The following is a 26,163-nucleotide window of genomic DNA, read 5'->3' as shown; positions in this document are numbered from 1 at the left end:
CCTCCTTTTGGGCTCGAAAGCAACCAAGCGCCCCCCCCAAACCCCACTCCACCCTTCTCCTTATTTTTTTTGGGGGGGATACCCAACCCTCCTGCTCTTCCTTCCCGTCTGCTATCCGGACAGCAAATCCATCAATCAGGCAGCAATCAACAACCCCTCCTCCCCCACTGTCCCAGCCGGTCAGCGGTCACTTTTCCAGTATGCTGGAGCAGCTGGTGAAATTCGACAGCTCGTTCACCTACTTGCTGCCCCTGTGTAAAAGAAGACCCTCCCTGGATACCTGATCCAGCCCCCCCCTCCCCATCCCGCCAGAGGAGAGACACGCTGGAAAGGCAGCTAGGCCCGCTAGGTGTCTGCCAAGTGTCGGGCTCCGGTTTCCATGGCTGGGACTCTGCAGATGTGGGGGGACGAAAATAGCTCTCCCGGCCGCCCCTCCTGCGGCCTGTTGAAATTGGGGGGACGGACGCCCCATCCCCCAACCCCAATCCGGTCATCCGCAAGGGGCCTGGATTTGCCCAGCTTGCGGAGTTAAGACAGAGGGACGGAGCCCATGAAACGGGTTCGATTGGAAGGCGTCGCGTCGCCCAGGGTGGGAGTGGGGGGGTGGGTTCTAATTTATTTTATTATTAATGATTGTTTGCTTTTTTTTGGTTATTTAAGTGTTGTGCCTTCATGAATGTATTTTATTCTCCTTATGTACACTGAGAGCACATGCACCAAAGACAAATTCCTTGTGTGTCCAATCACACTTGGCCAATAAAAAATTCTATTCTATTCTATTCTATTCTATTCTATTCTATTCTATTTACACTGAGAATATATGCACCAAGACAAATTCCTTGTGTGTGCAATCACACTTGGCCAATAAAAAATTCCTATTCTATTCTATTCTATTCTATTCTGTTCTGTTCTGTTCTGTTCTGTTCTGTTCTGTTCTGTTTTGTTCTATTCTATTCTGTTCTATTCTATTCTATTTACACTGAGAATATATGCACCAAGACAAATTCCTTGTGTGTCCAATCACACTTGGCCAATAAAAAATTCCTATTCTATTCTATTCTATTCTATTCTATTCTATTCTATTCTATTCTATTCTATTCTATTCTATTCTATTCTATTCTGTTCTATTTACACTGAGAATATATGCACCAAGACAAATTCCTTGTGTGTCCAATCACACTTGGCCAATAAAATTCTATTCTATTCTATTCTATTCTATTCTATTCTATTCTATTCTATTCTATTCTATTCTATTCTATTCTATTCCATACATTCCACATTTTCTATTGTATTGTATTGTATTGTATTGTATTGTATTGTATTCTATTGTATTGTATTGTATTCTATTCTATTCTATTCTATTCTGTTCTATATATTTTTCTTTCTATGTTTTTTTTAATTTGCATTTATATCCCGCCCTTCTCCGAAGACTCAGGGCGGCTTACACTGTGTCAAGCAATAGTCTTCATCCATTTGTATATTATATACAAAGTCAACTTATTGCCCCCAACAATCTGGGTCCTCATTTTACCTACCTTATAAAGGATGGAAGGCTGAGTCAACCTTGGGCCTGGTGGGACTTGAACCTGCAGTAATTGCAAGCAGCTGTGTTAATAACAGACTGCTTAGTCTGTTGAGTCACCAGAGGCCCCTGGTTGTGCTTTCGTTATGGGGGAAGCCGCCCAGAAGTTGCAGTGAGGGAGTAAATGATCCCAAATGAATAAATAAAATCAAATAAATGGCAGAAGAAATGGAAGGAACTTTGGAGGACTTCTAGTCTGATACCACCATCACAACCCCGGTCAAGTGGGAGACCTGCCTAGACCATTTTAACTGATCAGTTGATCATAATAGAGCTGGATGAGACCCTGGAAGACTTGTAGTCCAACCCCCTACAGGAGGAGGAGGAGGAGGAAGAGGAAAAGGAAGAAGAAAGGGAAGAAGAAGGAAGATGAGGATGAGAAAAAGAAAGGGAAGAGGAAGAGGAGGAAGAGGAAGAGGAAGGAAAGGGAAGAAGGAGGAGGAGGAAGAAGAAGAAGAAGAAAGGGAAGGAGAAGAGGAAGAAGAAGCGGAGGAGGAGGAGGAAGAAGAGAGGGAAGGAGGAGGAGAAGAGGGGAGGAAGAAGAGGAGGACGAGGAAGAAGGAGAAGAAGAAGAGAAGAGGGAGGAAGAGGAAGAAGAAAAGAAAGAAGGAGGAGGAGAAGAGGAGGAAGAGAGGGAGAAGAAAGGGAAGAAGAAGGAGGATGAGAAAGAAGAAAGGGAAGAGGAGGAGGAGGTGGAGGAAGAAGAAGAGAGCAAAGGAGAAGAAGAGGGAGGAAGAAGAAGAGGGAGGAAGAGGAAGAAGGAAAAGAAGGAGGAGAAGGAGAAAGAGAAGGAGGAGGAAGAAAGGGAAGAAGAAGGAGGAGGAGAAGGAGAATTATTATTTAGCAAGACGCATGCAAAGAAATCATCGCTTGGGGTGGAGAATGAATTCTTGCACAAAGAAAGGCGAAGGTTAAAAAAAAATGCCTTCTTTTCCAACTCATGCAAAAAAAGAAAAATTGGGTGTGATTTTTAACAACCCAACACAGGATGGAGAAGAACCGCCTCTCCCCCCCCCCCCCCAAAAAAATCAAACTCTAACCCTCAAGAGAGCGAGTCAAGCAGACAGAGCCAGATGGATGAGCTGAAGGTTGCCTTGGAGCATCTTCCAAAGGGATCTTCCCCAAACTCCACCCGGCAACAGTGCGGTGGGGTGGGGGGAGATCCTTTATTCGTGCCCCTCTTCGCCCTGATTCCCCAAAGATTTAGGGGGCGGAGACCCCCCCCCGGAGTGCCAATTCGCCCCCCCCCCTTGCCCTACGAACTTTTTTGCAATTTTTTTTTTTGGAAACCAAACTTTCAGTCTTGAGGCCAAAGTTTTTTCTGCTTATCGGAGGAAGGCAGGGCCGGTTTGCAGGGCTGGTGCCTGCTGGATGGAGACGCTTTAATCAGACCGGATGCCCGAACCGGGCTGGGAAGAGCTGGGAAGGCCGAGGTGGGAGGTGGTGCCCGTCGGGGGCCAGACAAAGCTGGCAGGAGAGATTCCACTCGGACCCCATAGGGTGTGGTGGGCAAGGAAACACAAATATATCACTGCGGGCGTCGTGAGAAGAAGGCGTTGTGGGAGGCATTCCCACGGACGTCACCCCACTCGGCACCTTTGACCGAAAGTTCAAGAAACGTGGGAAAGAGGCTTTCCCCAAAAATTCAGCGTTGGCGAAAATACATGCGTGGTTGGAAAAGAGGATTAAGCAGCGTATAGACTTAAAAGCAGAAACACCTTTTTTTTGTTAGGTATGATAAAGGGACTATATATATTGAATGCTATATGCATCGACAGCGGAGAGAATTCGATAGATAGATAGATAAGAAAAGATAGATAGGGATAGAGTTAGATAGATAGGTAGGTAGGATACATGATGGATGGATGGATGGAGAGAGAGAGAGAGAGAGAGAGATAGGAAGGATACATAATGGATGGATAGATAGAGATAGAGAGATAGGAAGGATAGATAGTGGATGGATAGAAAGAGAGAGAGAGAGATAAGATGAGAGAGAGAGAGAGATAGATAGATAGATAGATAGATAGATAGGATACATGATGGATGGATGGATGGAGAGAGAGAGAGAGATATAGGAAGGATACATAATGGATGGATAGATAGAGATAGAGATAGATAAGATGAGAGAGAGAGAGAGAGAGAGAGAGAGATAAGATGAAAGACAGATAGAGATAGATAGATAGATAGATAGGTAGGTAGATAGATAGGATACATGATGGATGGATGGATGGAGATAGAGAGAGAGAGAGAGATAGGAAGGATACATAATGAATGAATGGATAGATAGAGATAGATAAGATGAGAGAGAGAGAGAGAGAGATAAGATGAAAGACAGATAGAGATAGATAGATAGATAGATAGATAGATAGATAGATAGATAGATAGGATACATAATGGATGGATGAAAGATAGAGAGATAAGATGAAAGATAGATAGGATACATGATGGATGAATGGATGATAGATAGGTAGGATACATGATGGATGGATGGGGAGAGAGAGAGAGAGAGAGAGATAGGAAGGATACATAATGGATGGATAGATAGAGATAGAGATAGAGATAGATAAGATGAGAGAGAGAGAGAGATAAGATGAAAGACAGAGAGAGATAGATAGATAGATAGATAGATAGATAGATAGATAGATAGATAGATAGATAGGATACATGATGGATGGATGGAGAGAGAGAGAGAGAGATAGGAAGGATACATAATGGGTGGATAGATAGAGATAGAGATAGATAAGATGAGAGAGAGAGAGATAAGATGAAAGACAGAGATAGATAGATAGATAGATAGATAAATAGATAGATAGATAGATAGATAGGATACATGATGGATGGATGGAGATAAGAGAGAGAGAGAGAGAGAGATAAGATGAAAGACAGATAGAGATAGATAGATAGATAGATAGATAGATAGATAGATAGATAGATAGATAGATAGATAGATAGATAGGATACATAATGGATGGATGGATGGATGAAAGATAGAGAGATAAGATGAAAGATAGATAGAGAGATAGATAGGATACATGATGGATGGATGGATGGATGAATGGATGATAGATAGATAGATAGATAGATAGATAGATAGATAGATAGATAGATAGATAGGATTGCTCTATTCTGATTGATTGATTGATTGAAATGGTATAGGGTCTCCTGCTTGAGCAGGGGGTTGGACTAGAAGACCTCCAAGGTCCCTTCCAACTCTGTTATCCCCCACCTCTCCCCCTTTCACCTAAGTGACTCTGCTCAGGGGACAATAAAAAATATGGCATGAATTAAAAACAGGTAACGGGTAACAGTAACAGAGTAGGAAGGGACCTTGGAGGTCATCTAGTCCGACCCCCCCTGTTCATGCAGGAGGTCTATACCTTCCTTCCTTCCTTCCTTCCTTCCTTCCTTCCTTCCATTTAAGGAAGAGGGAAATCCCAAAAGCACCTGATATCCAGGCGAGTCCTCGACTTACGACCACGACCTGAGCTTAATGTGCTCCTCGCCAGCGAAGGACCAGCGGGCACAGCCTGGCACAGCAGGGGGGGTGGGGTGGGGTGGGGGCGCTTAGCTGGGTGGGGTTTCCCAAGGCCAGACCCGGAAGGTCTCTCGCCTTTCACTTCCCAGGGTGGAGACTCAAGGACTCGAGGCTATCAGCTCCGATGATAAAACAGGCTTCCTGGGCGGGGAGGCTGGCCTGCTTTTTTAAAAGTGATGATGACGATGATGATGAGGATTTTAATCATCTGTGGAAAAGAGATTTGGGTCAGAGTAGGAGCAGGTTGCTTGGCTCGGCTTCCCCCCCTGTTTTTCTGGTCCTTCTCTCCGTTGCCCCCTTGGCTGGCTAGGAAGATGGGTCGGAAAAGGGGCGAGGGGTCTGCGCAGGCCAGCTCGAGTCTGTCTGTGTGTTTCCTTTGGGGGAAGTAGTGGGCATTTTCTCTTTCTTTCTCTATCCCACCTCTCCTGCCCCTCCCTCCCTGCCTTTTCTATCTTTCCCTTCTTTCTCTAGCTCCCTCCCTCCCTCCCTCTCTTCTTCTTTCCTTCCTTCTTTCTTTCCTCCCTCCCTCTCTTCTTTCTTCTTTCCTTCTTTCCTTCCTTCCTTCTTTCCTTCCCTTCTCATTCCTTCTCTTCTCCTTCTTTCCTTCCTTCCCTCCCTTCCTTCTCTTCTTCCCTCCCTTCCTCTCTTCTTCTTTCCTTCCTTCTTTCTTTCTTTCCTCCCTTCCTCTTTTCTTCCTTCCTTCCTTCTTTCTCTTCCCTTCTCATTCCTTCTCTTCTTTCCTTCCTTCCCTCCCTTCCTTCTCTTCTTCTCTCCCTCCTTCCTCCCTCCCTCCCTCCCTTCCTTCCTTCCCTGCCTCCCTCCCTCTCTTCTTCCCTCCTTCCCTTCTCCTTCCTTCCTTCCTTCCTTCCTTCCTTCCTTCCTTCCTTCCTTCCTTCCTTCCTTCCTTCCTTCCCTTCCTTCCTGTGGTGGCTTTCAATTTTTTTTACTACCAGTTCTGTGGGTGTGGCATGGTGGGCGTGGCAGGGGAAGGATACTGTAAAATCTCCATTCCCACCCCACTCACTCCAAGAGAAAGATATTGCAAAATCCCCATTTCCTCCCAAATAGCTGGAACTTGGGAGGCAGAGAATAGATGTGGGAAGAGCCCAGTCAGAATTTTTACTACCGGTTCTCCGAACTACTCAAAATTTCTGCTACCGGTTCTCCAGAACTGGTCAGAACCTGCTGAAACTCACCTCTGCTTCCTTCCTTCCTTCCTTCCTTCCTTCCTTCCTCCCTCCCTCCCTCCCTCCCTCCCTCAAACTCCATTAATCATTAAATCAATGAAACAATTAACCAGTGGAACAGCTTGCCACCAGAAATTGTGGGTGCTTTATCACTGTCAAAGAGATTTGACGGAACGATACCATTTCCTGTCTGAGCAGGGGGTTGGACTAGAGGACCTCCGAGGTCCCCTCCAGCTCGGTTATTCTATTCTATTTCTATATAATTATATATAAAAGGGGGACGCGGTGACTCAGTGGCTAAGACACTTGTCGATCGAAAAGTTGGCAGTTCGGCGGTTCGAATCCCTAGTGCTGCCGCGTAACGGGGGTGAGCTCCCGTGACTTGTCCCAGCTTCTGCCAAACCTAGCAGTTCGAAAGCACTTAAAAAAATGCAAGTAGAAAAAATAGGGACCACCTTTGGTGGGAAGGGAACAGCGTTCCGTGCGCCTTTGGCGTTGAGTCCTGCCGGCCACGTGACCAGGGAGACTCGTCTTCGGACAGCGCTGGCTCTTCGGCTTTGAAACGGAGACGAGCACCGCCCCCTAGAGTCGGGAACAGACTAGCACGTAGGTGCGAAGGGGAACCTTTTACCTTTACCTTAAAGAGAATATATTTCCAAGGAGAGATTGGACAGAACGACACCATCTCCTGCTTGAGCAGTGGGTTGGACTAGAAGACCTCCAGGATCCCTTCCAATTCTGGTTATTCTGTTCTTTCCACCCCCACCGCCCCGCCCCGCACCCCAGTAGGGGGGAAAAGCCCCTCACCTGGCTTTGCATCCGTGCATACTCAAGGACCCCCTCCTCCTCTCCCCCTTGCCAACCCAAGTCCCGGCAATGCCAGTGACTCAGATGGGAAGGGAGGGGCCCGGAAGAAGGGAAGGGAAGCGGGGAGACAAGTAGTTTGCAACCGGGGCAACGGGCCGCAAACAAACCCCTGTGTGTGTGTGTGTGTGTGTGTGTATGTGTGTGTGTGTGTTTGTGTGTGAGACCTCTGCTCTGCCTAGGGGAGCAGGACCACACCTGTTCCGGCCTGTGATTGACAGGGGAAGGGACGGGTTGGGCCCTTTGGCAAAAGGGCCGGATGGCAGGCGAAGGTTCAGCGAGGAACGAATCCCATCACTCACTCATCACACCTTTAAATCCAGCTCTTTCCTGAAAACGCCCCCTCCCCTCCTTCAGAGAGTCCTCGACTTACGACGGTTCGTTTAGTGACCGCTCGAGGCGACGGTGACGTTTTTTTCACACAACCGTGGCAGCCTCCTCCCAGGGTGCTTGTGTGTGTCACACGATCCAAATTCCAGACCGTTGGTGACCGACTCGGATTTACGACGGTCGCAGCGCGATCCCCTTTCTTTTGGCGAGCCGTGTGACTCATGTAATGCCAGGGGTTCCTTTCGCAGCCGGGAGGGGTGTTTGGGGGGGGGGCAAGAAACATCGTAGAACGGGGCGAAACTCAGCTCAACAAATGTCTCCATGATGGACGGAAATTTCAGGCTCGGTTGTGGCCGTAGGTTGAGGACTTACCTGTACTGCATTCTAACCTCTGCGCCCACCTCTTGCCTTGAGGCGGTCTTTGCTTTCTTCTGCCAGCCTATTTGTAAAACTTTATTATTTTGTCACTTTCTCCCGTTCTTTCTCTCTTCTGCTCTGCTACCCAGTTTTTTCCTTTTTCTTATAGCAACAGTCTGTTGTTGCTGATGGTTTGCAATAATGATAATTCCCATTTTCTGGAGCTCCCCAAAAGGAAGTGGGTCCTCCTTTCAGAGCACCTAAATGCCTTCTCTAGGGTTGCCCCCCCCAGTCTCTCTTATCTCTCTCTCTCTCCATCCACCCACCCATCCACCCACCCATCCATCCATCCATCCATCCACCTATCTCTCTATCATCTATCTCTCTGTCATCCATCCATCCATTATCTATCTATCTATCTATCTATCTATCTATCTATCTATCTATCTATCTATCATCTGTCCACCCACCCACCCACCCACCTATCTCTCTATCTGTCTCTCTATCCATCCATCCATCCACTCACCCACCCACCTATCTCCCTATCTCAGTATCATCTATCTCTATGTCATCCATCCATCCATTATCTATCTACCTATCTCTCTCTCTCTCTCTCTCTCTATCCACCTATCTCTCTATCTCTCTATCATCTATCTCTCTGTCATCCATCCATTATCTATCTATCTATCTATCTATCTATCTATCTATCTATCTATCTATCTATCTATCTATCATCTATCCACCCACCCACCCATCTACCTATCTCTCTATCTGTCTCTCTATCCATCCATCCATCCACTCACCCACCCACCTATCTCCCTATCTCAGTATCATCTATCTCTATGTCATCCATCCATCCATTATCTATCTACCTATCTCTCTCTCTCTCTCTCTCTCTCTCCACCTATCTCTCTATCTCTCTATCATCTATCTCTCTGTCATCCATCCATTATCTATCTATCTATCTATCTATCTATCTATCTATCTATCTATCTATCTATCTATCATCTATCCACCCACCCACCCATCTACCTATCTCTCTATCTGTCTCTCTATCCATCCATCCATCCATCCATCCATCCATCCATCCATCCATCCATCCATCCATCCATTATCCATCTATCATACTGCTTCGGTTTATGTCTTTTTGTCCTATATATGTATAATAATCATTCTCATTTTCTGGAGCCCTCCTTCAAATCTGAGCAAAAAGAGAAGTATTTACTTGCTCTGAAAGTGTGACCCGCCCTTTTTTGGGGGGGGAGCTCCAAAAAATGAGAATTATGATTGTAAACAACACACACACACACATAATCCTGCATCAGGAACTGGGCCACTTGGTGGATCAGAAGAAGCAGAAGCAGAAGAGGGCAACCTCTGCACAGCTGGACGGGAGAGATCTGTATCTCGCAGGCCCGAGGAGGAGAAGAAAAAAAATGACTGATTTATAGCTTTGCATCTTTTGATCTCGCGTCTCATGTCTGGTAACAAAGCGAGGAGGCTTGTTAAACTTTTGAGCACGGGGCAGTTTCCGCATTCTCCTGGTTTGAAGCGCCTCCCGTTTTCAAACTCTGCTTTGAGGGAGGTCAACCATTCTGGCCCCTTCTCCCTTCTCCCCAGAAAGGTCACCCCCCTCTCTCTCTCTCTCTCTCAACAAAACAACAGAATTAAAAAGGATTGGAAGGGACCTCAGAGGTCTTCTAGTCCAACCCCCTGCTCAAGCAGGAGACCCTAGACCAGTGATGGCTATCGCGTGCCAGGAGGGGGTGGGGGGGGAGGTGGGGTGTCGTGTGCGCGTGTGCCCACACCTATAATTCTATGTGCCCCGCTCTTGTGCATGCGTGCGTGAACCCTCCCCACCTCGCTCCCCCTCCTCCTGGCACGCAATGGCCCGGTAGGCCCGTTTTTCTCTCTCACCTGGCTCCAGAGCCTCTCTAGGAGTCTGGGGAGGGCAAAAACGGCCCTCCGGAGGCCAGAAACGGACTGTTTGCCAACTTCCGGTGGGACCCCCTGTTCAAACAGGAGACCCTAGGCCATTTCAGTCAATCAATCAATCAATCAATCAATCAGCAGAGAGCTGGAAGGGACCTTGGGGGACTTCTAGTCGAACCCCCGGCCCTGGCAGGAGACCCTAATCCATTCCAGACAAACGGCTGTCCAGTCTTCTTAAAAACCTTAAAAATCACACACAATTTCTGAAGGCAACGTCTGTTCCACTGGTTAATTGTTCTCATCCTTAGGAAATTTCTCCTTGCTTTCAGGAAGGAAGGAAGGAAGGAAGGAAGGAAGGAAGGAAAGAAGGAAGGAAAGAGAATAAGAGAATAACAGAGTTGGAATAGACCTCGGAGGTCTTCTAGCCCAACCCCCTGCTCCAGCAGGAGATCCTATGCCATTTCAGACAATCTCTTCTTAAAAGCCTCCACTGATGGAGCATCTCACAATTTCTGGTGGCAAGCTGTTCCACTGGTTAATTGTCCTCACTGTCAGAAAATCCCTTCTTGGTTCTAGATTGCTTCACTCCTCGATCAGTTTCCATCCGTTGCTTCCAATCTTGCCATCCGGTGAATAGGTGGATTTTCCCTCTTCCTTGCGCAGCCCCTGGTACAGGATATCACGGTATGGGGTGGTCTACTTCTTGAGGACTAGAAGGCCTCCAAGGTTCCTTCCAGCTCTTGTCATTCCGACCTTCGGGGACCAGTATAAAAACCGTGCAAAAGAATTCAGGATTATTAGTAACCGGGGAGCGGGGTGGGGGCTGAAGTTTTGGGAGAAGAAGATGGGGGCTACCTCTTGAAAAAGGCTTCTTCTCCAGGAAACTTCTCTCATTAGTCAAAGTCATATGGTTGGGTCAACTGGCAGGTTCTCCAGAAGATTACATATCTTGAAGAGTTGCCGAGTTTGAGAAACGTTCATCTACTTGTATCTTCTTAGCTAGCAGAAGACTCCAGAGTTGGAGAGGACCATTCAATGGCAGGGACACAACCTCAGCCAGCTCTTGGTAGCCCACCAACCTTGATATGGACCAGAAGATGATTAACTAACTTTGGCCAACGGTTGAGGCTCCTCTTAAAAATCCCACTGGGGAGTGAGGGGTGGGGTCCTAGAGGTGGCAATTTCTACATTCCATCTTCTCTCTCCCCGGAAAGCCCACACAATATATGTAATCCCGGGAATGAATCCATCAAGCCGTCATGTTGGGCCTCACACCAGGTCCATAAATCATCAAGAAGACGGGCCAGAAGCAGAGCGAAGAGTCGGGCTAATTTATTTGACCCTTGAGATCTTTGTTGCGATGGACCCCCTTTCCCAGAGCGGGTATCTAGTCCCCCCTTCCTTCCATTGCCATGGAGATGGAGGGAAGAACCCGGCATTTACAGATGGAAGTTGGTGGTTCCTCACTCCCCTGGCTTCTTGAAGGTGGGGTGTCTGGAGCCAGGTGGCCACTTGAGGTTCTCCACGTAAGAAGTTTGGATGGGTGAGTTCTCCAAACTTCCTCAGGGGCGTGGAAGAAACGTCTTGAGATCTTCCTTTGGACTTGAATGAGAGTGAGGGCAGCCAAAGAGCCCACAGACCTGTGGAGGACATCTGCACCCACTTCCATGGGCCTCTTGTCACTGACCAAAGAGGGAGACGTGACGTCTGGATGGAGTACTCTGGACCCGAGGAATCCATAATAGTCACGAACAATGACAGTCTTTCTTTTGATAGAACCCAAAAATTGCATTTATTTCTTAGATACATCGTGCAGTTGGCTCCTCTTCAACTTTTAACCCACAAAGAATCTTTTCCTCCTCCTTGAACTTGCTTTGATGTGCAGCTCCCACAATCCGATCTTTCTTTCTTTTTCCTGTCCCAATGAAGAACTTTTGATTTCAGCGGAAAATAATCTTCTCGTGGCTCCGGCTTGTCAAGATCCTCCTGGAAATTGGGCAGCCGTCCTCTAATCTCACAATTTGGCGTTAGCGGCACATCGGATCAGGCTTTCTCAACCTCGGGGAAACTTTTTAAGGCCCGTGGACTTCAACTCCCAGAATTCCTCCGTCAGCGTGTTTTTGGAGACCGGTTGGGGAATTTTGGGAGTTGAAGTCCACCAGTTTTTAAGTCTTCAAAGTTGGGCATCCCTGCTGGTTGGAACAGAAGAGGAAAGTCCTCCAGTGGTGAGATTCAGCCGGTTCGTGCGAACTGGTAGCAGAGACTGTGGGATACTTCCCGCACTCGCCTGGATGTAATGCATAACTACTGCGCATGTGCAGAAGGCTGTGATCACACCCACGCACACTCACATTTGCGAACCGGTAGGGAAAGTAGGGGAATCCCACCTCTGAAGTCCTCAACTTACAAACAATTCACTTAGTGACTGTTTGAAGTGACAACGGCACTGAAAAAAAAGTGACTTACGGCCGTTTTCCACATTCACGACCGTTGCAGGGTCCCGGCGGTTACGGGATCAAAATTCAGACACTTGGCCACTGACTCATAGTTATGACGGTTGCAGTGTCCCAGGGTCACGTGATCCCGTTTTGCGACCTTCTAAACCAGCCAAGTCAAGGCAGGAACCAGGTTCACTTAACGACCAGATTACGGACTTCACAAACGGCAATGCGTCACTTAACAATCGTGGCAAGAAAGTTCGTAAAACGGGACATTGAACCAATGTCTCACTTAACAACAGAAACGGGAGGGCTCCATTGGGGTCATAAGTCGAGGACTGCCTGTCAAAGGGAAGATTGGAAAACCGGCCTCCAAATTATCTAATTTTGGGCTGAAAAATGAGGCGAGAAATGAATGCAGCAAAACCAGATCTGGGGCGACATGAATTATCTGAGGTTTTTTTGACAAGAAAGGAAAAGAAAGGAAAGGAAAGGAGGGAGAAGGAAAGGAAATGAAAGGAGGAAGAAGGAATGGGAAGGAAGGGAATGGAAGGAAGGAAAGGAAAGGAAAGGAAAGGAAAGAGGAAAAGGGAAGGGAAGGGAAGGAAAGAAAAAAACAAAGGAAACGATGAAGAGGGGAGGGAAGGAAAAAAGGAAAGGAAAGAAAAAGAAAGGATGAAGAGGGAAGGGAAGGAAAAAAGGAAAGGGAAAGGAAAGGAAAGGAAAGGAAGATAGAAGAAGGAAAGGAAAGGAAGAGAAGAAGGAAAGGAAAGGAAAGGAAAGGAAAGGAAGATAGAAGAAGGAAAGGAAAGGAAAGGAAAGGAAGGAAAGGAAAGGAAGATAGAAGAAGGAAAGGAAAGGAAAGGAAAGGAAAGGAAGGAAAGGAAAGGAAGATAGAAGAAGGAAAGGAAAGGAAAGGAGGAAGAGGGAAGGGGAAGAAAGGAAAGGAAAGGGAAGGAAGGGAAGGAAAGGAAAGGAAAGGAAAGGAAAGGAAAGGAAGATAGAAGAAGGAAAGGAAAGGAAAGGAAGATAGAAGAAGGAAAGGAAAGGAAAGGAAAGGAAAGGAAAGGAAAGGCAGCCTATTTTATTCTCTGCATTTCTTTTTGCCCAATGCCACTGGATGCATTTTCCCGACTTGTCTTAACTTGATTTTTAGTTTTTAGTTTTTTTTATAAAACAAGAATTATTCTGTTCGTGCGTAGCCCTTGGCAGGCCGTCAGGTTTTCTGCCTTTCTGGCTTTGAGTTCAATTTGGGGGAAAACAAAATACAGGTTTTTTTCCTTTCCTTTTCTTTTGGAAAGGGTGGTTATGTTTTGAGCTCTGGCTTTTGGGGTGAGCGAATTAGATCCGTCTGCCTTCCCCTGAAAAGCCAAGGAGGAAATCTGGGGAAAAGCTACCAGGACCGAGACCAGGAGTGAAATCCAGCAGGTTCTGGCGAACTGGTAGCGGAAATTTTGAGTAGTTTGGAGGCCTACTAGGCCCAAAACGGGGTACGGGGGGTGTGTGTGTGTAACTTTGAATGGTCGTAACTTTGAATGGTCGCTGAACGAACAGTTGTAATTGGAGGAGTAGCTGCTTATAAAAAAAAACCAATATCACTGAATGATCTTATTGAATTTCGATCAGGACTTGTCCTAAACCCCTTCCCTCAACACCGTCGTAACTTTGAACAGTCATTATATGAACCGTCGTAATTTGAGGACTAGTGGTATGACCAAAATACAGGCGGTCCTTGACTTACAACAGTTTGCTTAGCGACCGAGATTACAACGGCACTGAAAAAAGTGACCTTCTGACAAGCAAAGTCCATGTGGGAAACCAGATTCGCTTAATGACGGTGTTCCTCGTTTAACAACCGCAGCGATTCACTTAGCAACCGTGGCCAGGAGGATCGTAAGCGGAGGGCAAAAGCTCTTAAGACACGTCTTACTTAGCAACGTAAAGACGGTGGCCGTCCGTCAAGGACTCTCTTCTATTCCAAGGCCAAAAAGCCAAGAGCCACTTCCAAGGAAGTGAATTTTTTATTATTATTATTATTTGAATAAAATAAAATTTTATTTTATCGGGTGATTAAAAATAGCGTTTCTAAACGAGGCCAAAAATGTCTGGTTTTCGTCTGGAGTGTAACGACGACGTGGCAGGTTAATCCTAGTAGATGGGGGGGGGCAGGAATCACTGGTAGCCCCTCATCCCCCCCAAACCTCCATCCTCCCCTGGGGATGAATTCGAGTGACGGGCATTATAAACCGCCATAAGGCGGGGGGGGGGAATAGGAGAGACAAGCTGGCCCTTCCACTGACTGTCGTAAGTGAAGGAGTACCAGTATTAAAAAAAAAATGATTTTTCCACTGAATTACAATTCAGTTGTTGTTGTTTTTTATCAGAGGAGTTTTTGAGGATTTTCTCCCTGGCTGATCTCAAAGTCTGGATTTTAAAATGTCATTTTAAGTTTTATTTTCCTTCTTCTTCTTCTTCTTCTTCTTCTTCTTCTTCTTCTTCTTCTTCTTCTTCTTCTTCTTCTTCTTCTTCTTCTTCTTCTTCTTCTTCTTCTCCTTCTCCTTCTCCTTCTTCTTCTTCTTCCTCCTCCTCCTCCTCCTCCCTTTCCTCTTCTTCTTCTTCTTCTTCTTCTTCTTCTTCTTCTTCTTCTTCTTCTTCTTCTTCTTCTTCTTCTTCTTCTTCTTCTTCTTCTTCTTCTTCTTCTTCTTCTTCTTCCTCCTCCTCCTCCTCCTCCTCCTCCTCTTCTTCTTCTTCTTCCTCTTCCTCTTCCTCTTCCTCCTCCTCCCCTGGGAACTCTGATTGGTTCTTTTTTTAAAAAAAACAACACCACATTGCCCCCCCCCACCCCATTTGTGCTTCTTTCTAAAGTTTTATTTATCCCGGAGGGTATTTTATTTTGTCTTTTATAGATAGCCATTGCAATGTTATGGGGACAGTTAGAAGACCGGACGGCATAAAAGATAAATACTGTAGATAATTTTTTTAAAAAAAATCGTAAAATTGGCGGCGGGGGAGGGGAAACGCCTCGATTCACTGTAAAGATTTTAAAAGCTGTTCGGAACAGAAGAACAACAATTTGGGATTTATTGTCGAGCTTTTATGGCAGGTCTGAATTTTTTCTTTCTTTCTGAGAACCCATAGAAAAATTTTTTTTTTTAATTTACATTTATATCCCGCCCTTCTCCGAAGACTCAGGGCGGCTTACATTGTGTAAGGCAATGAAAACAAAAATGATAACGGGTTTTTTTTTTAAAAATACAAACAGGCCTCCCAAGTACGTCCAAAATTGGGAACAGCATTTCCCGTGGCTAAGCCAGGCCGCCGACACGTGAGTAGCACTTCATTTTACGATCTTTTGGTCGCTAAGCGAATCACCATGGTTGTTGAGTGAATCACACGGTCATTAAGCAAATCCCACTTCTCTTGTTGTCGGTGCTGGTCAGAAGCCAGCAGGGAAGAGCACAAATATTGATCAGGTGAAAATATAAATTTTGAGTTTTGCGGTTCAGACCGGTTCGGGCAAACCGGTAGCAGCTCCTGCAAGTGGGCTGTCCTATTTAGCCATGTTTTTGAGGCGTGTTTGAGCGAAGCGGCGGCAAGAATATGAGAAACCCACAGCTGGTTACAACGGTCGTAAGTATGAGGACCGGTCTTACATCATTTCCCCCCCCAGTGCTGTTATTAACTCCGGACAGTTACTAAACAAATGGTTATAACTCAAGGACTATCTATAAGGAAATAAAGGGGGGAAAAATTGAACTGGCTTTATAGTCTCTTCTATTGAATTTTTTAAAAAATAAATTGGAGGAAAAAAAAAAAGGCCACAACATTTTTACAGGTGTTCCTACCTGAATTAATTCTTTATTTTTGCTCCGGGCATAAAAAAAATCCCACCACAATTTAAATAAACCGAGAAACTCTTTTCTACCTTATAAATATTTTAAAAAACATGAAAGTTTTGTGTAATATTTTTTCCCCGCAAGGTATGCCGGATATCATATATATATATATATATGTCTTTGGTTGTTCGGGTTTTCTCCCGTGTAAAATTGGAAGTGTCTTGGCGACGTTTCGACGAAGTCTCATTCGTCATCTTCAGGCTTCAGCTTCGTGCTTCTGGGAGAATATATATATTCTGTCCTTTAATCAAATAAATATAATCAAATCAAATAAAAATAATAAGAAGGTTCCAGATTCGCTTCATATACAAATAATAAGAATGTTTGCTGGTTTTAGGGAATTATAATCTGAGAGTCACAACACACAAGGAAGAATGTAACGGTGGGATGAGGAAAAAACAAAACAAAAGAGCCCAAGCAACATTATTATTAAACCGAAATAAAAACGGTTCCTGTATAAAGCAGGTTTTTTTTAGATTCTGGCATTTTTTATAATAGATGGGAATGATTTTGAATGCTTCACGCTGGCTGGGAAATTCTGGGAATTGTAGTCCGCCCAGCTCCGAGTGACCAAGAATATCAAGTCCCAAATCTGAATTTTACTTTTTTTTATTTTAATTTTCAAAGACTTCTCAATGCTTTGAAATGAGGGCCATCTTCCTAGCTAGAAAATAAAATTCTGGGGGGCAGTTTCCAGATGTTTGCGGATGGCACTCGGGAGGAAATCCAACCGAAATTAATAGATATATAAATTAGTCACTGCAAACCAATTTTTTTTTCCTTCTTGTTTTTTTTTTTTTTCAACTTTGTGTTTTGTGAGTTCACTCCCTAGGAATGCAACCGCAGAATAAACAAGCGTGCAACAACCTATGAATAACCATCCCTATTGGAAGGAATTTTAACCCCCGACTGGCTAAATCGATGTTGGTTTTATTTCTAATGAGGCCAGGAACAACAATATATTATTTTTTCCCCCCAAAAGAGTTGAAGTTATTCCTTCAGAGCAGTTCCTTGTAGTGTAGGACTGTTCTCCTTCCTTCCTCCTCCTCCTCCTTGAGCAGGGGGTTGGACTAGAAGACCTCCAAGGTCCCTTCCAGCTTTTTTATTCTGTATTTCCTTCCTTCCTTCCTTCCTTCCTTCCTTCCTTCCTTCCTTCCTTCCTTCCTCCCTCCCTCCCTCCCTCCCTCTCCTCCTCCTCCTCCACGAACAGGGGGTTGAACTACAAGACCTCCAAGTTCCCTTCCAGCTCTTTTATTCTCTAATTCTAATCCCAAACCCGTGGAACAACTTGCCACTAGAAGTTGCGGGTGCACCATCCCTGGAGGTTTTAAAGAAGAGGTTGGGTCTGAAATGGTCTATGTTCTCCTGCTTGAGCCAGGGGGTTGGATTAGAAGACCTCCAAGGTCCCTTCCAACTCTTGTTATTCGGAGACGAACCTCGCTTAAGGCTGAATTTCCTTTTTCAGATCTAGGGGTTACGGCGAGGAGGCGCCCCAAAATTCAACGATACTTCCACATCAGTGGAGGGGAGGCTGTGGTTAAAATGGGCGGAACCAAGCCATAACCACTGGGCCTTGAGAACAGTTTTTTTAAAAAATTTGGAATATCTATCTACCTATCTACCTACCTATCTATCTATTTATCCATCTATCTATCTATCTATCTATCTATCTATCTATCTATCTATCTATCTATCTATCTATCTATTATCTGTCTATCTATCTATCTATCTACCTACCTATCTATCTATTTATCCATCCATCCATCCATCTATCTATCTATCTATCTATCTATCTATCTATCTATCTATCTATCATCTATCTATCTATCTATCTATCTATCTATCTATCTATCTATCCATCCATCCATCCATCCATCCATCCACCTACCTACCTACCTACCTACCTACCTACCTACCTACCTACCTACCTATCTATTTATCCATCCATCCATCCATCCATCCATCTATCTATCTATCTATCTATCTATCTATCTATCTATCTATCTATCTATCTATCTATCTATCTATCTATCTATCTATCTATCTATCTATCTATCTATCTATCTATCCATCCATCCATCCATCCACCTACCTACCTACCTACCTACCTACCTACCTACCTACCTACCTATCTACCTACCTATCTATCTATTTATCCATCCATCCATCCATCCATCCATCCATCCATCCATCCATCCATCCATCCATCCATCCATCCATCCATCCATCCATCCATCCATCCATCCATCCATCTATCTATCTATCTATCTATCTATCTATCTATCTATCTAACTATCTATAATTTTTTTCATATCTTGCAAAGACCCCCTGCGGGACCTGACGAGAAAAATCCCAAACCGGATTTAGAGGAAGGCCACAAGGCAGGTCCAGAGAGGCTGGGTGGAACTGCGGATGGATATTGGCCGGCGTTTCCATTCTTAAGCCAGCATTGCCGGGAAATTAAAAAAAATAAAATAAAAAATCCAGGCTGGTTTGAATTAGCTGAGGTGGCTTCCTAGACATCTTGGTTAGATTAGCGCCCATCTCGATGTGATCCGCCTTGCATTTTATTTTATTTTTTTAAAAAAAAAACACCATCCGTGTTTTGGTTTTGTTCGCGTTAACTTGTTGGGAACTTTTGCAAGAGACTATTGCTTGAACATGTTAAATTTGGCAGCTTTAGGATGGGTGGACTTCAGTTTCCAGAATCCCCCAGCCAGCGTGGGGAACTCTGGGAGTTGAAGTCCACGTGTCTTTAAAGTCACCTTTTAAATTTAGCGATTTGCAAGAAAGGGTCAGCCCTAATTCCTGGGAAAGGAGGGAGGGAGGGAGGGAGGAAGGAAAGAAGGAAAGGATATTAAAAGAAGTATCTGTATTTAAAACTGTGTGAGAGGGAGGGAAGGAAGGAAGGAAGGAAGGAAGGAAGGAAGGAAGGAAGGAAGGAAGGAAGGAAGGAAGGAAGGAAGGAAGGAAAATTAGAAAGAAGAATATTAAAAAAAGTATACGTATTTAAAATTTGGCTGGGAAAAAAGGAAGGAAGGAAAGGAAAGAAGGAAGGAATAGAAGGAAGGAAGGAAAGAAAGAAGGAAGGATATTAAAAGAAGTATCTGTATTTAAAACTGTGTGAGTGGGAATGAATGAATGAAGGAAGGAAGGAAGGAAGGAAAGGTAGAAGGAAGAATATTAAAAGAAGTATCTGTATTTAAAACTGGCTGGGAAAAAAGGAAGGAAGGAAAGGAAGGAAGGAAGGAATAGAAGGAAGAAAGGAAGGAAAGAAAGAAGGAAAGGATATTAAAAGAAGTATCTGTATTTAAAACTGTGTGAGTGGGAAGGAAGGAAGGAAGGAGGGAAGGAAGGAAGGAAGGAAGGAAGGAAGGAGGGAAGGAAGGAAGGAAGGGGGTAATATTTTAAAAAACTATACGTTCTCAGTTTCTGCACTCCTTTTCGCTTCTTTCCCCTTAACTCACCTGTGCTGGATCCCCTAAAATTGTGTAGCTAAGATTTGCACCCTCCGAATTTTGAATTCTTGAGTATTTTTAGAGCAATGTGGGTGTTTTTCACCGAAGCTTCGCTTCTGAGCAATTCGTTTTTCCTTACAAAATTCAGTGGTGTTGTTCTTCCCCCTGGTGGTGAAACGAGTGTACTGACTTTGCCGCTTCATTTTGCTTCCTCCAAGTTACAAATGGGATTCATTTTGTGTAGTTATTATTATTTTCATCCCACTTTTCCTTCCCTTTCCCTTCCCTGCCCTCTTCCTCCTTCCCTTTTCTTCCCTCTTCCTCCTTTCCCTTCCCTTCCCTTCCCTTCCCTTCCCTTCCCTGTGCCTTTCCTTTCCTTTCCTCTCCTCTTCTTCCTTCCCTTCCCTTCCTTCCCTCTTCCTCCTCTCACCTCTTCCTCCTTCCCTTTCCCTTCCCTCTTCCTCCTTCCCTTCCCTTCTTTCCCTTCCCTGTGCCTTTTCTTTCCTTTCCTTCCCTTCCCTTCCCTCCCCTCTTCCTCCTTTCCTTTCCCTCCCCTCTTCTTCCTTTCCACTCCTTCCTTTCCTTTCCCTTCTCTTCCCTTCTTTCAACCCCTCCCTTCCCCCCAAGCCTTTTTGCACGTCTGCTTTTACAACGCTACCCTCCATGATCTCTTAGTGGTCTCCCATCCACCCCGAAAACCACTTGAACCCTTTATATCTATCTACCTATCTATTAAAATAGACGGTGAGCCGTCGCCCTTGCGGCTTGCATTTTGTGAACTTGCAAGAAAACCTGCCAAGAACCCCAACAAAACGCCCCGTTTCTGATTGCATTGGGGCGGGGGGGGGGAAGAGGGGGAGGTCAGCTTCCATCCTTCCACTGCTGTGTGTGTGTGTGTGTGTGGCCCTCCCTGTCCGCCTCCTCTCCCCACCCCCGCCTCCCCAAGCGTTGTGGGTTGCGTCGTTTGGCAAAGAGGGTTCACAAAAAACTTTTGCCAAACAAAAGCTTAAGTTTTGGTCCCCTTGGCTTGGCTTCCGACGACGGAAGTTGCAAGGTTTGGTCGGCAGGGGGCGCCAAAGACTACGCGTTTTCCCCCGCCCAGCTATTTTTATTTTATTTTATTTTATTCTTTCTTTCTTTTTTTTTCTCTGCCTCTTCCTTTTGGCGTTCAAGGGAAGCAATTTTGCACTTTTTCAGAGGAAAATGAAAAAAAAAAAATCCACCGTAAATAAAATATAATAATAACAGTATATATATAATATAATATAGTCTCTCCTTCATTTGCTCTTTTCCTTTCTCCTTCCTTTCCTTCTTCTCCGCTCCTCTTTCTCCTTCTCATCCTCTTCCCCTTCTCTCCCTTTCCTCCTTTTCTCTCCTCCTGTCCTCCTCCTGTTCTCCTCCTTTTCCTCCTCTCCCTCTTCCTTCTCCCTCTACCACCTCTTCCTTCCTTCCTTCCTTCCTTCCTTCCTTCCTTCCTTCCTTTTTCTTCTTTTTCTCCTTCTCCCTTCTTCTTCCTCTTCTCCTCCTCCTCCTTTTCCTCCTCTCCCTCTTCCTTCTCCCTCTACCACCTTGTCCACTTTTTCTTTCTTTCTTTCTTTCTTTCTTTCTTTCTTTCTTTCTTTCTTTCTTTCTTTCTTTCTTTCCTTCCTTCCTTCCTTCCTTCCTTCCTTCCTTCCTTCCTTCCTTCCTTCCTTCCTTCCTTCCTTCCTTCCTTCCTTTCCCCCTCTTCCTCCTCCTCCTCCTATCGGGAAAACTAAGGAGGCTCCTCTCTGACATGTTTGTCAATCTGAAGGATTCATCAAACTACAAACCCACCACGTGGCTGGCTCTCCTTGGTGCCAACTTTCTGGTTCGCCCTAAACCATGGCTTAGCACATTGGGTGAACTCAGACTTTTACACGAAACCATGATTTATGGCTTAGCATTGTTGGGAGCCCAGGAATTAAGCTGCCTGGCTTATTCAAGAAAGTGACAGTTTTAGTAGACAAACCGTGGTTCGGCTCAACGAAAACTCAGCCATACTTTTCAATTCCTGCCAATCTTCCAGTCCCTTCTCGCAAAGTAAGAAAATTACCAATAATGCACATTTTCCTGCTGTGTTCTCTTGTCTCCACGCTCAATGCCACCAAGGCCTGCAAATTCAGATTATGGGGGCGGGAGGTGGGGGGGGGGGAAGGCTTGTACCTTCTTCCATCCGCAGCAATTAATTCATACCTCTATGCAAATGTATCAGAAGATAATCAATTAATCGACTCCAGCCTGGGCCAGTTATCAATTCTGTGCGCCTTTTGCTGACAGACTGCCTAATAATTAAGCAATTAAGCACCTCCCCCCTGGGATACTCATCTACCTTCTCCTGCCGCTGGGTTATTAACAGAGTGAAACCTTCATTATAATGGAAAAGTTAGGTGATTAATTCGACGGGGGAGGGAAATTTTTTAATAACTTTTTAGATGCTCAATATCAGTCGGTGAGCCTGAAAAATGTTCCTTGCCAGCCTTTCATGCCTAAGGCGGGACTAGAACTCACCGTCTCACCGGTGATTGGCCCTAAGGCACCCAGCTGACTTTCAGGGTTAAGGCGGGACTAGAACTCACCATCTCCCAGTGATTGGTCCAAAGGCACCCAGCTGACTTTCATGGTTAAGGCGGGACTAGAACTCACCGTCTCCCGGTGATTGGCCCTAAGGCACCCAGCTGACTTTCATGGCTAAGGCGGGACTAGAACTCACCGTCTCCCGGTGATTGGCCCTAAGGCACCCAGCTGACTTTCATGGCTAAGGCGGGACTAGAACTCACCGTCTCCCGGTGATTGGCCCTAAGGCACCCAGCTGACTTTCATGGCTAAGGCGGGACTAGAACTCACCGTCTCCCGGGGATTGGCCCTAAGGCACCCAGCTGACTTTCATGGTTAAGGCGGGACTAGAACTCACCGTCTCCCGGTGATTGGCCCTAAGGCACCCAGCTGACTTTCAGGGTTAAGGCGGGACTAGAACTCACCGTCTCCCGGTGATTGGCCCAAAGGCACCCAACTGGCTTTCATGGCTAAGGTGGGACTACAACTCACCGTCTCCCGGTGATTGGCCCTAAGGCACCCAGCTGACTTTCATGGTTACGGCAGGACTAGAACTCACCGTCTCCCGATGATTGGTCCTAAGGCACCCAGCTGACTTTCATGGTTACGGCAGGACTAGAACTCACCGTCTTCCAGTGATTGGCCCTAAGGCACCCAGCTGACTTTCATGGTTAAGGCAGGACTAGAACTCACCATCTCCCGGTGATTGGCCCAAAGGCACCCAACTGGCTTTCATGGCTAAGGCGGGACTAGAACTCACCGTCTCCTGGTGATTGGCCCTAAGGCACCCAGCTGGCTTTCATGGCTAAGGCGGGACTAGAACTCACCGTCTCCTGGTGATTGGCCCAAAGAAACCCAGTTTTTGCCCTCCCCGGGCTCTGGAGGCTTTTCTTGAGCCTCCGGGAGGGTGAAAACTTCCAGTAGGCCCATTTTTCGCCCTCCCCGAGCCTCTGTGCGTGCCTTGCACTTACATGCATCCAAAATGGGCCATGTGGGGACTCCTGGGAGGGGAGGGGAGGGGCGGGCGGGGCCAGTCGGGGGTGGGATTTGGGGGTTCTCCGAACTGCACAGAATCCCAGCCCACCCTTGGGGGATAGATCCACACCCAGAAAACCAGGAGAAGGACCACATTGAGCACTGGAGAGAAAACCCATCTGGGCGATCGGCCGACTGTCGAAAAACGACTAAAACCATGCAACAAAAACAAAAAAACACAACCAAATTGGCAGAGAAAAATACCACTTCAAGGGGGTGTGTGGGGAAGGGAGGGAGGGGGGGGGGTCACCCCGCCTTTGTTCCTTCGGCAGCTCAGAAGGATCTCGGGGTTGAGATCTAAGCCGACATAAAGCCGGCTTCGAATCCAGGGGACGCCACCCCTGCTTTGCGATTCTCTTTTTTAAACCATGAAAGAGGGTTAAGGTGAACGGGGCAAGGCCAGGTCCCGCCGCTACGGATGAGACGGGAAATAAAAATGAAATAATTCCCTTTTCCTGGGGAGAAAGAGAAAGAGAGAAAGAGACTCTCTTTGGCTGCCTCCCCCATACGGAGCAAGGACAGGGGGGTGAGAAAAAATAGCTTTTAAGAACGGGAAGCATCTCTCTAGGGTGGCTTCCAACATCTCCTTGATAAATGGAAGCCAATTTCAAAGGAAGAGGTGAGGAAGACGTACACAACCACACATCGTAAACCTCCCGCACAAATACTCCTTTCTCCCCGTGGCCAAAACCCTTGCATCTCAACAAAGCGTGCGAAAACCAATTTACAGGCAGAAAGGGAAGGTCGGAGGGGGTGGGCGACGCTTTCCCGAGATTCTGCCGCGTTTCGCACCCGGGACCTCGGCTTAAAAGAAAGGTCCGAGGTCAGCGTTGGGCCTTCCGGTCCGGGCCTGCCTGTCATACTTTTTCCACCCCCCACCCCCCACCCACCCCTCGGTTTTTTTCCTCGGCTTTACGACCTCGGAACGAAGCTCCCGACGTTTCGGTAGGCGAAGCGAGACGCCGCTTGGGGGAGTTTTTTGGACCCGTTTTACGACTTTTCCTGCCACGGTCGTTAAGCGGATCTGGTTTTGGTCACGAGTTTCCCATCTGTTTCCGAACCTTTTCAATTGCAGAAAAAGATGAGCTGTTTGTGGGGCCTTAATCAACCAGAATAGGGACCTTGGAGGTCTTCTAGTCTCCTGAAGCAGGAGACCCTAGACCATTTCAATCAATCAATCAATCAATCAATCAATCAATCAATCAATCAATCAGAATAGAGCTGGAAGGGACCTTGGAGGCCTTCCAGTCCAACAGTGCCTGTCCAATCTCTTCTTAAAAACCTCCAGTGTTGAAGCACCCACAACCTCTGGTGGCAAGCTGTTCCACCGGTGAATTGTCCTCACTGTCAGGAAATTTCCCCTTTAATTCCAGACCGCTCCTCTGCTTCCTTCCAGAGTTTCTCATCCTGCCTTCTGGGGCTTTGGAAAATTAGATTTGACCCCCACCCCACTCTTCTTTGGGGCAGCCTCCCCCACCCCACCCCACCCCGCCTCCAATCCTGGAATCCTGCTATCGTGTCCCTTGGTTAAAAAAAAATAGTGCAATTTCTTGAATTGAAATTAAGGAGTTTTATTGCCGGCTACTGTGCTGCTCGGTGGATTCGGCCTCCCTCCGTGAGCCAGATCTGTGCTTAAGGATGCAGGAAGCGACAGCCAGGCCCAGCAGGGGTAAACATCTGGACGGGGAAGCGAAAACGACAACTCCTCCGTTTCAAAGCAGGGAATTTATTGGAGACTGGCAAAAAACAAACAAAAAAAAAACGGCAGCGGTTGACCCACATTTTATGCCGTGCGTGCCGCACTGTGACGTGGCCACGGGGAGTTTTTCACTGCAGCCCAAGACTTTCCGTTTTTCAGCATAATAGCAAAAAAACCTAACCCCCCCCCCAAAAAAAACGCTAGTGGAAAATCTAAAATCAAGCTAGAATTTGTCCAGAATGGCCTAGGGTCTCCTTCTTGAGCAGGGGGCTGGACTAGAAGACCTCCAAGGTCCCTTCCAACTCTATTCTGATTGATTGATTGATTGATATGATCTAGGGTCTCTTGCTTGAGCTGGGGGTTGGACTAGAGGACCTCCAAGGTCCCTTCTGGCTCTTTTCTGATTGATTGATTGATTGATTGATTGATATGATCTAGGGTCTCTTGCTTTTGCTGGGGGTTGGACTAGAGGACCTCTAAGGTCCCTTCCAGTTCTATTCTGATTGATTGATTGATTGATATGGTCTAGGGTCTCCTGCTTGAGCTGGGGGTAGGACTAGAGGACCTCCAAGGTCCCTTCCAGCTCTATTCTGATTGATTGATTGATTGAAATGGTCTAGGGTCTCCTGCTTGAGCTGGGGGTAGGACTAGAGGACCTCCAAGGTCCCTTCCAGCTCTATTCTGATTGATTGATTGATTGATTGATATGATCTAGGGTCTCTTGCTTGAGCTGGGGGTTGGACTAGAGGACCTCCAAGGTCCCTTCCAGCTCTATTCTGATTGATTGATTGGTTGATTGATATGATCTAGGGTCTCTTGCTTGAGCTGGGGGTTGGACTAGAAGACCTCTAAGGTCCCTTTCCAGCTCTATTCCAATTGATTTATTGATTGAAATGGTCTAGGGTCTCCTGCTTGAGCAGGGGGGTTGGACTAGAAGACCTCCAAGGTCCCTTCCAGCTCTATTCTGATTGATTGATATGATCTAGGGTCTCTTGCTTTTGCTGGGGGTTGGACTAGAGGACCTCTAAGGCCCCTTCCAGCTCTATTCTGATTGATTGATTGATTGAAATGGTCTAGGGTCTCTTGCTTTTGCTGGGGGTTGGACTAGAGGACCTCTAAGGCCCCTTCCAGCTCTATTCTGATTGATTGATTGATTGAAATGGTCTAGGGTCTCTTGCTTTTGCTGGGGGTTGGACTAGAGGACCTCTAAGGTCCCTTCCAGTTCTATTCTGATTGATTGATTGATTGAAATGGTCTAGGGTCTCCTGCTTGAGCT

Source organism: Ahaetulla prasina, chromosome 18 (assembly GCF_028640845.1).
Source record: "Ahaetulla prasina isolate Xishuangbanna chromosome 18, ASM2864084v1, whole genome shotgun sequence".
Classification (NCBI taxonomy): domain Eukaryota; kingdom Metazoa; phylum Chordata; class Lepidosauria; order Squamata; family Colubridae; genus Ahaetulla; species Ahaetulla prasina.
The sequence above is the reverse complement of the archived record's forward strand: the minus strand, read 5'-3'. Positions refer to the sequence as shown.